At 34.5% G+C, this 13,920-nt stretch overlaps 1 protein-coding gene across 1 annotated transcript in view; it reads right to left on the bottom strand.

Annotated features, from left to right (window-relative positions):
• LOC141488183 (C-C chemokine receptor type 6-like) overlaps positions 1–13,920 on the bottom strand; it is a 52,232-nt gene that overhangs the window by 25,032 nt on the left and 13,280 nt on the right. The gene's annotated exons all lie outside the window — the stretch shown is intronic.

Genomic DNA, 13,920 nt, shown 5'->3' with positions numbered 1-13,920 from the left:
ATCTGAAGAGGATATGTTTGCCTGAGTTATGCCCTTGATATTAATGACCAGTAGTACGTCAGACAAGATAATCTCTATTGTCAGTCAGTCAATAAATATTTATTAAGCACCAACTATGTGCCCTTAATTATGATGAGGTCCTATGCCAGAGTGGTGGCAGTGGCAGAGGAAAGAAGAGGATTTATATCAGAAATGTTTAGAAGGTAAAATTTTGGGGGGGGGAATCTTAGTGGGGGAGTGACAAGAGAGTGAGGAGCTGATGATGTCTCCTAGGTTGTGAGCCTGGATTACTGAGAAAGGTGGTGGTTCCTCAGTAGTAAAGGGAAGTTAGAAATAGGGGAAGATTTGAGGATAAAGGTAAATTCAGTTTTGATTAAGTTTATATGTCTTGGAACATCTAGTTTGAGATGTACAATAGACTTGGAAATGGGACACTGGGAATTAGGAGAGAGGTTAGACCTGGGTAAATTGATTTAGAAAACATCAACACAGACATGATGATTGAGTCCATGGGAGCTAATGAGACTATCATGTGAAATAGTCTAACTATACTAGTACATCTTTCAAAGAATCTAATATAAAATTCACATAAGTGTGAGAGATAACTTGTCTGGAGAGAAAACATTAAGGTGATGTTTTTGTACCAAATAAAACTTTTAATTACAATAGTACAATGATATTTTTCATTCTTTACATCTTTTAATCAACTTTACAACTTTTAATCAATTTTATTACTGTAAAGATATAGTACATTATAGAATATCACTTGCAAAAGTCTAATACTTTTTTCAGATAGTCTAACAAATGATGCTCTCAATTCATGTATACATTATCTCCATAACTGTACGTGGTATGTGTTTCAATAATTTAATTAAATAGTTTAAATTACTTATTTTAATTTCATAAGATATCTCATCTTTATTCTTCTAATTTGGGGCTGATTTTTATCTTTGTTCTAATAAGTAGACTTACTATATGTAGATGGCTGGTTCAGAAATGACTCTTAACATTGGTAGCCAGTCATTTCCTGTCTGCTAAGACATCATTAATTTCATTTCTTATGATATTATTCAGTGATCACCATGATCAGTTCCTTCTAATAAAGTAAGACAACAAACATAAAACACTTTGCTAACCAAAAAAACTCCCCATAGAAATACTGGCTATTATTATTATTATTATTATTATTATTATTATTATTATTATTATTATTATTATTATTATTATTGCTATTATTCTGACTCATTTCATTAAGCATTCACTGTCGTTGACAGTGTTAGCAAATTAAGGTGACCTAGGATGAAAAAGACAAAGAAAGAAAGAGGTAGCCCAAAGTGCCACAATATATGGGCTTTGATGTATACCTTAAAACACCTGGCAAACTTTAGCTTTTTGTACAATGTAAAGTCATCTTTGGACTTAAAAAAGAAAAGGGTCAAGTCCCGTCTTAAAGAAAATAAATTTATTTTCCCTTCTAAATCTGACTCTTAGAATTCCTAGCTTCCTCTAAAATGTCTCATGTCACTTCCTCCTGGAGGCTTTTACCAAGTCCCTAAGTTGCTAGAGTATTCCCTTGGTAAGGTAATTCTCATTTATATAAATTTTTTAGTCTATGATTTATTACAGGTGTTTTTCTCATTTGAATGTAAGCTCCTTGGGGTCAGGGACTGTTTTGCTTTTTCTTTGTATCCCTAGAGCATAGCATATGGGACTGTGGGAAATTGTCTACTTTTTTTTGTTTGTTTTAAGGGTTGTCACAAAGAACTCATCAGCTATTAGTCAATTGTCAGTTCTGGGTCTGAAAGTTATTCATATCAAGAGTGTTTCTATCATGCCAACCCCCAAATGTCTACATTCTTGGCGAGGCTGGTTCTAGGACAACAGAAGCAGTTCATTTCTGGGAATTTGGTGCAAAGGTTCTCCAATTTGGTAGATCCTGCCTAAGTTTTTTTCTGCTGGTGTAAACACTGAAAATCCAGGGTCACAGCCACAGCACTATGATACATTGGAGGAGGACCTCTTTGGAGGTAAGCTGTCATGTAATAATAATTCTAAAAGGGGGTAGGAGGAAGCTCAATTTGAAATCTAGTAGTATTTCTCAGTCAAATTTTAAATGTGAATGCTTCAGTTCAATAGGTTTAATTTCAGTTTATGATTCAATAAATTTCATTTTTATAATGGCATTATGGGATAATAGATTTTTGATAAAGTTGGAAGAGAAATCAGTGACCTTTTAGTTTAAATTCATTATGGTCATAATGGCAATAAGGAGCAAAGCTGAGGTTCTAATAACCCAAATTCTCTGACTCCAAGTCGAGTGCTCTTTGATCACAGATCCAGAATTCCAAATACTCAACTGATTTTAAGTGTTTCTTTTCAAACTTAGTTGACAAACATTTTTCTACAGAGACATATGTGTCAAAGATGGCAATTTTAGAATATTGTTGTCCAGTTATTTTTTTCCTGGACTCTAGGGTTTTCTTGACAGAGTTACCAGAGGGGTTTGCCATTCCCACCCCCATTTTACAGAAGAGGAATACTGAGGCAAACAAGATCAAATAATTTGCTCAGGGTCACAAGCTAGTAAGTAACTGAAGCTGGATTTGAACTCACAAAGATGAGTTTTTTCTGTATCCAAGCCCAGTATTCTATCTCCTGTGTCACGTAGCTGACCCAGATTTAGATTATCCATTTGCAGTAATATAACTGTATTTGAGATAGATGTATTTTGGAATTTGCTTGGTGCTTTAATTTTATACTTCTAGAAACTATCAAATGGCAATACAAATTTATATTCAATAGAGGGCAGCTGTGCACCAATCTGAGCAAGTAATGTTTATGACATTTGTGTAACAAAAAAGTTATTATATTCTTACTAGCAAGTTAAACATACAGCATTGCTCCATTTCAGCACACAAACAGGTCAAGATGATGCTACTTGTGGACTTGAATTTTTTGAATGTCTTAATATTTCTCATAAAGGTGCACTTAACCTAATATTTAACTCTGGAATTGCCTCATAGCTGCATGGTGGATGATCTCCCTGTCTTACTGGGCATTCAAAAAAGTAATTTTCTTTTGGTTTTTGGAAGGGCAATGAGGTTAAGTGACTTGCCCAAGGCCACACAGCTAGGTCATTACGTGTCAGAGAGGATTTCAACTCAAGTCCTCCTGACTCCAAGGAGGGTGCTGTATTTACTGTGCCACATAGCTGCCCCTGAAAAAAGTAAATTTCTTAGAAAAATGACCTCCCCTTATAAAATAAGGGATCCTGGCCCTGTGATTTTATTGTTATAGGGGACTCCTGTGAGGAAATGCCCTCTTTCAAAAGAAATATTAGCACCTAAAACTTGCTTAGAGCCTATATGTCAAAGATAAGTTGGAACCAATTCTTCCTGATTTCCAGGTCAGCTTTCTATACATTACCCAATACATCATATTGCCCTTCTTGCCAAATAAGCAAGTAATAGCAGGAGAGGATTTTATAAGTGACTTTTTTGTAAATAAAAAGTACAAAAGCCCAAAAAATACAAGTCCAGAAAAACATTTCATCATCTTTCCCCATATTTTACTTTAGTAAAATGTTAGGAAATGTCATCTCTCTCCACAAGTTAAGCAAAGACATTTTCATCATCTCAGAATTCTAATAGTAACTTGCATTTATGTAACATTTATGTAATATTTTATTTTTCTCTGATTACATGGTAAAAACAATTTTCAAAACATTTTTTAAAGTTTTGAGCTCTAAATTTCATTCTTTCATTACCGCTGAGACAGTAAGCAATCTAATGTGCAATCAGCATTTACATGACATTTTAAGTTTTGCAAAATATTGTAATTTCTTTTTGAGTTATTTTAATTACATTCTGTCTGATTCCTCATGACCCATTTTTGGGGTTTTCTTGACAGACATTGAAGTGATTTGCCATTTCCTTCTCTAGTTCCATTTTACAAATAAGAAAGCCAAGGCATCAGGATAAGTGACTTGTCCAGGTCACACAGCTACAAAGTCCCTAAGGCGAGGTTCAAACACAAGTCTTCCTTCCTGCAAGGTAATTAATTGACCCTTCACATACGGCTGCCTTACTAGGTTTGTCATCATTATGGACATCCAATTGTCTATCAAATTTTGTCAACTAATTCCCCTGCAGTTTTTTTCTTACTGCCAATTCATACCATCTCTACCTTAATTCAAAATTTTGAGTCTTTCAACTGAAATGCTGCAACTTCCTCTCCACTACATTATTTTATAGATTTTAACCTTTAGTTTGTTTTTCCTTTCTGTGTCTAGCATTTTCTCTGGCCATAAAAGTTCAATGGTGGCTTCCCATTTAAAAAATTCATATATCTTTACCTATGCTTCAAAACTCATACATTTTGTAACCTAGGTTATCTCTTCTCTTCACTTGTCTTCTTCATCCCTTTGACCTAAGTTTTCTTCACTATTTTTAGGTACATCTCTTGAAATTATCCTTTGGTATGGTAGCGTCACTTCCATTCCATTGTCATCTCGGTAGAATATAAGCTTCACTGGAGCAGGGAATTTTGGCTCTTCAGTACCAAGCACAGTGTCTTACCCATAATAGGCACCTAATAAATATTTATTGACTTCTTTCCAAAAATAGTCCCTTTGAACCAAGAATTGCCTTTCTTCCTTTCACCAACCTACTTAACAATTACCTTTCCTAACATTTAAACAGCTTCTAAAATCTCACTTTCTCTGTGAAGCTTTCTGGAAATTTTCTGACTGTTTTTGGAACCTATTCTAGACATAGTCCTCCTAAAGATATTCTCCCTTTTAGTTCAATACTTAAGAAATTAGAAGTGTAATCAGTTCAATATTTCCCCTTCCAATGCAATTCACAACCACATTCTGCCTTTGTAGACAATCTTTATGAGTTGCTCTCTTAAGAAAAGTTGAGTTGGGGAGTGAAATGATCATGACCATGAGAACATCGTACACACAATTAACAAGAATGTTGTGTGATAATCAACTATAACCTTGCACTTCTCAGCAATATAGTAATCAAAGATAATTACCAAAGACTTATGATGGAAAATATCATCTATATTCAGAGAAATTGGATTCTTTTTTTTTAGGGTTTTTTTTTTTTTTGCTAGGCAATGGGGTTAAGTGGCTTGCCCAAGGCCATACAGCTAGGCAATTATTAAGTGTCTGAGACCGGACTTGAACCCAGGTACTCTTGACTCCAGGGCTGGTGCTTTATCCATTGTGCCACCTAGATGCCCCAAAATTGGATTCTTAATGCAGATCAAAGCTTACCATTTTCACTTTTTTATTTTTAGTTTTTGCTTTTTTCCTTTCTTATATTTTTTTTCTGTTTTGATTCTTCTTTCACAACATTACTAATATGGAAATACATTTAACATGATTGTACATGCATAATCAATGGCTTGGAGAAGAGGCAGGAACAGAGGGAAAAATTTGCAACTCATAATTATTATTGATGTTCTTATCAATTTAATGGATTTGAACATTAAATAGATTAATAATTAAATTCATTCATTCATTGAATAAATAAATAAGAGAAAGAAAAAATAAAGGAGAAGAATCTCTCTAAATTTAGCTAGGCAAGTCTTATTCCAACAGAAACAGCAATTGTTTCCAAATTCATAAATGAAGGCTTTCCACTATGATAGGAGCTTACACTCCATTTGCTCAGCCTTCAAGGGCACAGAATCATCTTCACATGACAAAGAAGCATCATAGCCAACCTTTAGAGGAGGGCTTTCCCACATCTCCCTCAATTAGTCAATTGGTTCCTGCTCCTAAATGCTTCTACTTTTGGCCTATATTCGAGACTGTATATTTAACTATGCATTCAGGAGGAGGTGAGGGGATTGTGATTTTTAGTGACAAAAAGTTTCTCCTAGTAACAAACTCTAGTAGTAAGACAGGAATAGACCTGGAAAATTTTAATCTTAGGCAGTTGTCTGGTTATCTGAAAGTCTCTGTTCTTTTAAGTAGCTTACCCAAAGTTCCATAATCAAGATGAGTTTGGGCTAATACTTGAACTCAGGTCTTCTTAACTTGGAAGTCAGCTTCCTATCAATGATACCATGATGCTTCTCCCTTTTATTCTACTTTGGGTAAATCATAATGTGAATGAAATGAGAAAAAGAGCACTGGATTTTGAGTGAGAACTCAAATCCTGGTTCTATGAATTTCCAATCATGGGACTTTTAACAAGTCATTTCATTTCCCCCAGCCTTATTTTCCTTATTTATAAAATAAATAAGCTGGACTATTGCTCTCCAAGGTCTCTTTCAAGTACTGATTTCTATGAGCTGATTAACATATTTCAGAAAGGTTATATATATAAATATAATTTTTGAACACAGGATAAAAGATTACAGTTTTGAAACTGATAGAGATTTTAGAGGACTTAGTATTGAATTCTCCTATTTTAACTGGAGTGCTATCAAATAACACCCAATCTATTCTTGGTGCCACTTGATCATGAAGCAAACATTTTACAAACACTTTTAAGCAGAAAATATTAATTTTCTAATTCAGTATTAATAATGTTTTGATTGAACAAATATTATAAGAAGAATATTGTGTTTGTTGTTGTATCATTTTGATAGTATCACTTAATGACTCTGTGGGAGTTTATCTGACAGATATTGCAGTGGTTTGCTGTGTCTTCCTCTAGCTCACTTTACAGATGAGGCAAATAGGGCTCAGTGACTTGCCCAGGATCACACAGCTAATAAGTATCTGGGATCAGATTTGAACAGTATCTGCATTCTATCTATAATTCTAATTGGGCAGATAGGTGAAGCGATGCACTGCACTACTTACCTGCCCAATTAGAATTATACTGCATGTTAAATAGTGTCTGATACTGTAATATTCAGTGAGTTGCAAAATGAGATAAGATGCAACCTGCTGCTTGAATGTTTAAGGCTTTAAAAAAGCATTCTTTCCAAAGGCTTGGTTTGAACTATAGGTTACTCTTATGTAGTACTTAGAAATTTCTCTTAGTAGCCTTGTTCCAGATGTCTTTAGTTGACGGATATACCTGCAATGGAAATTTAACAGGGTTCCTGGCCACAGTAAAATAAAGATCTACTGACTCATTAAGATTCAAATGCTCTTTTTGTCTTTTCTGCTAAACTGAACTAGGGCCGAGCTCTTACTGGCATTAGAGTTTGCTCATCACTGAGTAGGAGGAAAAGTTAGGATGATAGAAAGAAGGCCTAAGAAAAATGCAAAGAAATAAAAAAAAATTAAAGAAACTAGATTAAAAGAGTGAGATTTTACTTCTGAAGTATGGTGGAATTTGAAGAGGGGATACCTGGATTAGAATTCTGGAACTACTTTTTACTACCTATAAATCTTTCTGAGCCTTATTTCTTCATATGTAAAAATAATACAATTCTACCAGAAAAATCTGTTAGATCCCTTCCACCTCTGAGTTCTATGAAACAAAACAGTGTAGACGATTGGTAGTAGATGTTTTAAGTATTCATGCACTAAAAATAATTTGTGCTTATCCAATATGTATAAAATTATAGGTTTACTCTTCTTATGTATATGACTTTTATGTGTTTCTTAATGGATCATTAATATCTGTCCTTAAATGCCTGGATCTACACTTTGCAATGGTATTTACCACTTCAAATGTAACGTTAAGATGTTGTTATGGACAGAGCTCATAATTCAATGGTAGGCTCAACCCCAAAGACACCTCCCAGCTCTACACAGCTGTGATTCTAAGATAGTGTGTCTGCATCTCTCACCATACAGCACCTAACAAAATGGAGTGATTATCCCATGTCTGGAAACTACAGTGGATGACACTGACAAGTATCCTCTTGAAGGATTAAACAATAATTTTCATGCAGAGCTACCAGTATTATACAAAAGAATGACCCATATAACCACTAGGTGATGCTAGTGAGAAAGGCAAACAGATCTCAACCATCCCTTGAGTTAGAGGACCCAACTGAGCATAATTGATAAAGTCAGTTTTCTCCAGTTCCACCAAAAATCATCACCCCCACCCTCTTTGAGGAGAGCTTCCCTAGCAACCATTCCTCTTCAAAGGCCAGACTTTCCCTTTCAATCACACCATGAACTTTCAGGGCAAAGGGGGAAAAGAAGGCTGTTGTTTCATTCACTTATGTATCCCTATGGCTATTACTTCTTGTGTGTTAAAAGGACCTGGTTCTGAAGATTGTTTTATTTCTCCTTTAAGTAAACATTCATGTATGTTTTCTTGAATTCAAAGAATTATTGCACTATCTGCACCAATTAGATTTTCCCCTTTTTTTTTTACTAATTTGAATTTTCATTAAATAAACTCCCACACTTTAGAAAACCCTCCTAGGTTTTCTCTTTCCATATCTAATCTTCCATGTAAAGTCAGGCAACTAAAACTGATACCTTTTTAGATACAAGATACCTTTATAATGCAAATATCAAAAACACAATAACTTCTACCCACTAGATGGTACAGTGGATAAAGCACTGGCCTTGGAGTCAGCATAACTGAAGTTCAAATGCAGCCTCATACACTTGACTCTTATTAGCTATGTGACCTTGGGCAGGTCACTTAACCCTGATTGCCTAGCATTCATGGCCATCACCAATCATCTTGATCCATATCTGGCCACTTGTCCCAGATGGCTCTGGAGGAGAAAGTGAGACTGGTGACTTAACACAGCACCCCCTCACTCAAATCCAAGTCATGTGCTTGTCATGGCATCATCTCTCTGATACTGTGGTCTTTTTAAAAAGATTGAAGGACAAAAACATTATTTTTAATACTGCTAATAGTTCTCAGTGGCAAACTATTTAGGTCTACAGGTAGAAAAGAAAAGAGAAGCAGAGCCCATGGCCAGCCATCCCCTTCCATTCCATTCTTTGTATCTTTGGGGTCAGCCCTGACTCATGACATTCTGGTATTTCCCCTTAGGGCTAGAATTAATGAGTCACAAGCTAACATTTAACAAAACAAATTTACTTCGATGGCATGGAAATTATTTTCATCAAGGATGCTGCATTGATTCGGGGGGTCACAACTCCTGCCTCCTTATTTGCCAAGTTGGTTATACCCAGTTTGCCAGATAATTCAAACCTGAGGAATCCCCAACTCCTTTTGTTCTAAGTTTTTATGTTGAAGTGAAAGAAGTTATATCAATGATTTGAGTGTTAGTCTCTGAGACCAATTCAATTTTTAGTAAGGTTTCATTGCAGTCTAGACTGTGAAGGATAGATATTACTCCTACCACATTGTGTAAGGCCAAGTAAAAAGGGAGTAAATTAGGAAGGAGGCCTGTCTCCTAGAAAGCATAAGAGAAAATTTCCAATGTTTATCTCACCAACAGGCACCAAATACTCTCAGATCTAATCAGGACTATTATCCTCTGGGCTTTCCAAAGACCAATAGAAAAACATGTCTGTTCCTCAACAGGGAAACTAGCCCCAGTTGTGATTAAGTGCAATTTTAGCCTCCTGGAGTGTCAAAGATCGCCATTCCTAGAAATGGTGATATGTTTTTCCTCATGTCAATCCTCCCTCTATTCTTGCTACTTGCTTCAACCTCTAGGTCAGGGTCAAACTCTCTACAGGGTTGAAAAGGATGATATTAGGAAATCTCTGCTCTGACCTATAGGACAATGATCTGTGGAAGCCATGGCCTCTAAGACAACATTACATCTGTATTCTAAGATCTTGGACTCTAAATTAAACTTTACTTTGTCTGACATAAATCTCTAAACTATATGTAAATGAGCTAAAAGTATAATAGTCCCAGCTCTTAGAAGATTCATTAGTATCCACTCCCCACCTCCAATGCACTTCAACCTCCACCTTCCCATCCACACATCACCACACAGCACATCTCTACAAGAGAAATTATAATCTACAGCAGCAGAGGTCTTGTTATTTCTCCAGAGAAGTTCCAATGCCCACTGTCTGGGAAAAGAGATAAAGATAGTCCTGTGCCTTATTCTTGAATTTCAGTGGCATGGATCAGAATTCCAACTCAGTTACTCAAAGCCTGAGGAGTTCAGAAGAGTCCTCACAGGGTGTGTCAGTGGGAAGAGGCATAGGATGAATGGAATATCTGGTTTCTTCCATTTGGGAAATGGAAGGCAGAAGAAATTAAGGTAATAGCAAAAGGAGAAGATGTGTTCCTGGTTTCCTGGGGTTGAACGAAAAGTACATTTTCCAAGAGAAAGTTCTTGTCAATGGTGATCAGGGGCTAGAGTACCATTTGTATTATAGTTACCAAATCTTATCAGAAACCCAAGCTCTCTGAGCTTGAAGTGATCTCAGAGACTGTTTAATCCAGTGCATATCCAGACAAGAATCTGCACTACCACATCACTGATAAAGGATCATCCAATCTTGACTCTATCACCTTCTGTTGTGGGGAATCCAGTGGCCCCCAAAGTAGCCAATTCTACCTTGGTATAGCTCTAATTTTTCTTTGCATCATTTCAATTTGCCTCTCTGCAAATTCTACCCTTTTGTCCTGGAACCAGTATAAGTTTAATCTTTTTTTTTCCATATTACTACTTTTCAAATATTTGGAGATAGTAATCTTCAGGGGTGAACTGTAGTCTACACTATCTACTATACCATCTGGATCCCTCTAAGGCAGCTTGATTTATAGATTTGTTGATTATTTAGACTTAAGAAATATGGGAAAAAAACAATGCAGATTAAACTTAACAGTGTGTCATTACAAATCTTTTTTTTTTCCCTGAGAGGTGGCTAGTAAACATTTACTAGTGTACCACTGACTATCTTTTACACCTTAAATCTTTTGTTCTCCAGGCTAAACATTTCCAGTTCCTTCAATAGAACCTTATATAACATGGTCTTCAATCTTTTTTATTTTTTTACACTTTACAGTATTTTAATTTTTTCCAATTACATTTAAAAATAGTTTTCCACATTCATTTTCATAAGATTTTGAGTTCCAAAATTTTCTACTTTCCTCTCCTCCCCCCCTCCCCAAGACAACAAACAATCTTATATAGGCTATTCGTATACAATCATGCTAAACATATTTCTATATTAGTCAAGTTGTAAAAAAAGAACATGGTCTCCAATCTAATCAACATCCTGGTTGCCCTCATTAGGATGAACTTCAATTTATCAGTCCAGGAGATAAAAAGCTTCTGGTTAACCAAATGGTACACTAATATAAAAATATATCAATCATCTGTAACTATTCTACTAACATTATTAAGTACATATAACTGGAATTCCCTTGAACCAAATTGTGTACATATATTTTTTGAATATTAAAGACATTTGAAGAGATTCATTTAAGGTATATTTAGGATATTAGTGGTCTAATATAGCATCAGGAAGTCAAAATTATGTTTGAAAATGCAATCAATATTACTCTCCTATGCTTTTATTTAACTTACCAATCTTCCATCTTGAGGTGTATGCATTTAAATATAAAATACAATTAAAGAATCTCAGTGCTGAAAAGGACTTTTTAGGTCAGCTAATCCATCTATAATCTCTCCAGGAAGAAAATCTTTTTTTGAAGGCTTTTAGTGATGAGGAACTTACTTCCTATGAAACAAGTTCACTTTTGGACAACTTTTAATTTTTGGAAATTTTTCCTATTAGTGAACTGGAATTTGACTTCCTTTATTTTCTAGCACTGTTTCTAGCTCTGTCCTATGGGATCAAACAGAATTAATATAATTTTTCATCCAAATGATAATCCTTCAAATACTTGAAGGTACCTATTCTCTTACTCCTCCTCCCCAGAACCCAGCTCCATGTTATATCTTGCCTAAATAGTCCCAGTTTGTGTTTTCTTTTATTTTTAAAATAAGTTATTATTTATTATATTCTTCTCATTTAAAATTTTGAGTTCCAAATTCTCTACCTCTATCACCCACTGAGAAGACAAGCAATATATCAACTGTACATTAGCCATATTAAAAAGGCAATAATAATAGAGAAAATTATTCTTAAATTTGCACTTAAATTTATCATTTCTCTCCCTCCATGTCCCCATCTCTCCCTCTGTCTCTCTCTCTCTTGTCTGTCTGTCTGTTTCTCATAATTTCTTTTAAGTTCTCTTGAATTACTGTTTTGATCAGAATAACCAAGTGTTTCACAGCTAATTATCATTCCAAAGTTGCTGTTACTATGCCCATTGATCCCATTGATCTTCTAGTTTTTCTCACTTCACTTTGCATCAGTTCATAGAGGTCTTACCTTGTTTTTCTGAAATCACCCCCCCCCCACCATTTCTTATAGCACAATTTTATTTCATCTCAATCATATGTCACAACTTGTTTATTCATTTTCCCAACTGATGAGTAACCAATCATTTCCTAATTCTTTGCCACTTCAAATAGAGTTGCTATAAATAAGTTTGTATGTATGGGTTCTTTTCCTTTTTCCTTTTTTTTTATTTCTTTGAGGTACAGACCTAGTAGTGGTATTGCCTAGAACAAGGGTTTGCATAGTTTTATAGCCCTTAAAGCACAGACCCAAATTGTTCTCCAACATGTTCAGACTAGTTCATAATTTTGCTAACAATTCATTAATATGATTATTTTCCCCCTTCTCCCTCCAACATTTGTTATTGCTGATATGTATGATGTTGTATCTTAGAATTGTTCTGTTTTTCATTTCTCTAATCAAAAGTAATTTAGAACATTTTTTCATAGAACTCTAGATAAGTTAATTTTTTCTGAAAACTACAAGTCTATATTCTTTGACCATTTGTCTTGGAGAAAGGCTTTCATTTTTATGAATTTGATTCAGTTCTCCATAAGTTTAAGGCATGTTTTATGAGAAAAACTTTTATGTTATGTTATAAAATTTATGATATTCCTTCATTGTCTTATGCTAACTTTTAGCAAAATGTAATTTCCCTGATAATATTTCATAAGTTTAAATATTTCTTTTTCTTTATCTCAGGTGATTATTACTAACCCTATCACTCATTCAACTTTAATATGCTTTATTAGATAATAGAAGAGTAAAACTAACAAATTAAAAAGAGAACCCATTCAGAGACAGGTACTCTGAAAATAACAAGCTATGACAATAATAGCAAATGAGAAAACAGAGAAGTTATAAAAAGCAGACACTGGAATTATAGAAATATAAAGGTCTGGAGTCTCTTATTAGAGGAGCAAATAGCCTTGCTAATTCTTACAGGCCCTGAGTCCATCACAGCACAGCAACAAGTTTTAAGAACTTAGAGTCTGAAAGATAAATGTGTATCACAAAGATAATGTTAAATGTTAAATTACATTTAGAATACAGTTGATTTCCATCAAAAGTGATTAAAATAAATCCCAATCTCTAAAAAACAGAAAAACAACTGTTATTTCATTTACTAAGTAAATGAACGAATATAAAATGGCCCATTCCTTGGTCATATCTTTAAAGGAGATGTCACTGACCTAGGTTTCAAATAAAATAACATATTTCTTTTTAAAGATCACATTCATACTCTTAGTAATATATCATCAAGGACTATCTGAATAAACTTTTGTTTCTTTTTACTAAAGTTGTCTGCTGGTAATTTCTCCATGTACCTAGAGATTTAGAGTAGTAAAAACTTCCCAACCTCTCATATGTCAAAGCAGCCATCTGTGTGCTTATTCAGCAACAGACCTCAGCCTAGTCAAAACTCTTTTTCAAAAGTGTAATAAGATTTTATTTTATAAAACCCTTGCCTAAAAATACATATCTTTAATGTTTAAACATCATCTTAGAAAAGAGTTACAAAAGCAATCTAGTATTCTCTGAAGCATTCTTCATTTAATACACATTCCAACATTTTTCTCATAAAGACTATTGGTAATTTTTTATTTCCCAATTATTATTCTGTATCTATATACCACTTCGAGAAAACACTTGAATCATGTAATTTCTCAGACATAGTGAAAAGA

The sequence above is a fragment of the Macrotis lagotis genome, chromosome 5, assembly GCF_037893015.1.
Source record: "Macrotis lagotis isolate mMagLag1 chromosome 5, bilby.v1.9.chrom.fasta, whole genome shotgun sequence".
In the NCBI taxonomy this organism is placed as follows: domain Eukaryota; kingdom Metazoa; phylum Chordata; class Mammalia; order Peramelemorphia; family Peramelidae; genus Macrotis; species Macrotis lagotis.
This window is presented reverse-complemented; position numbering and strand designations above follow the sequence as displayed.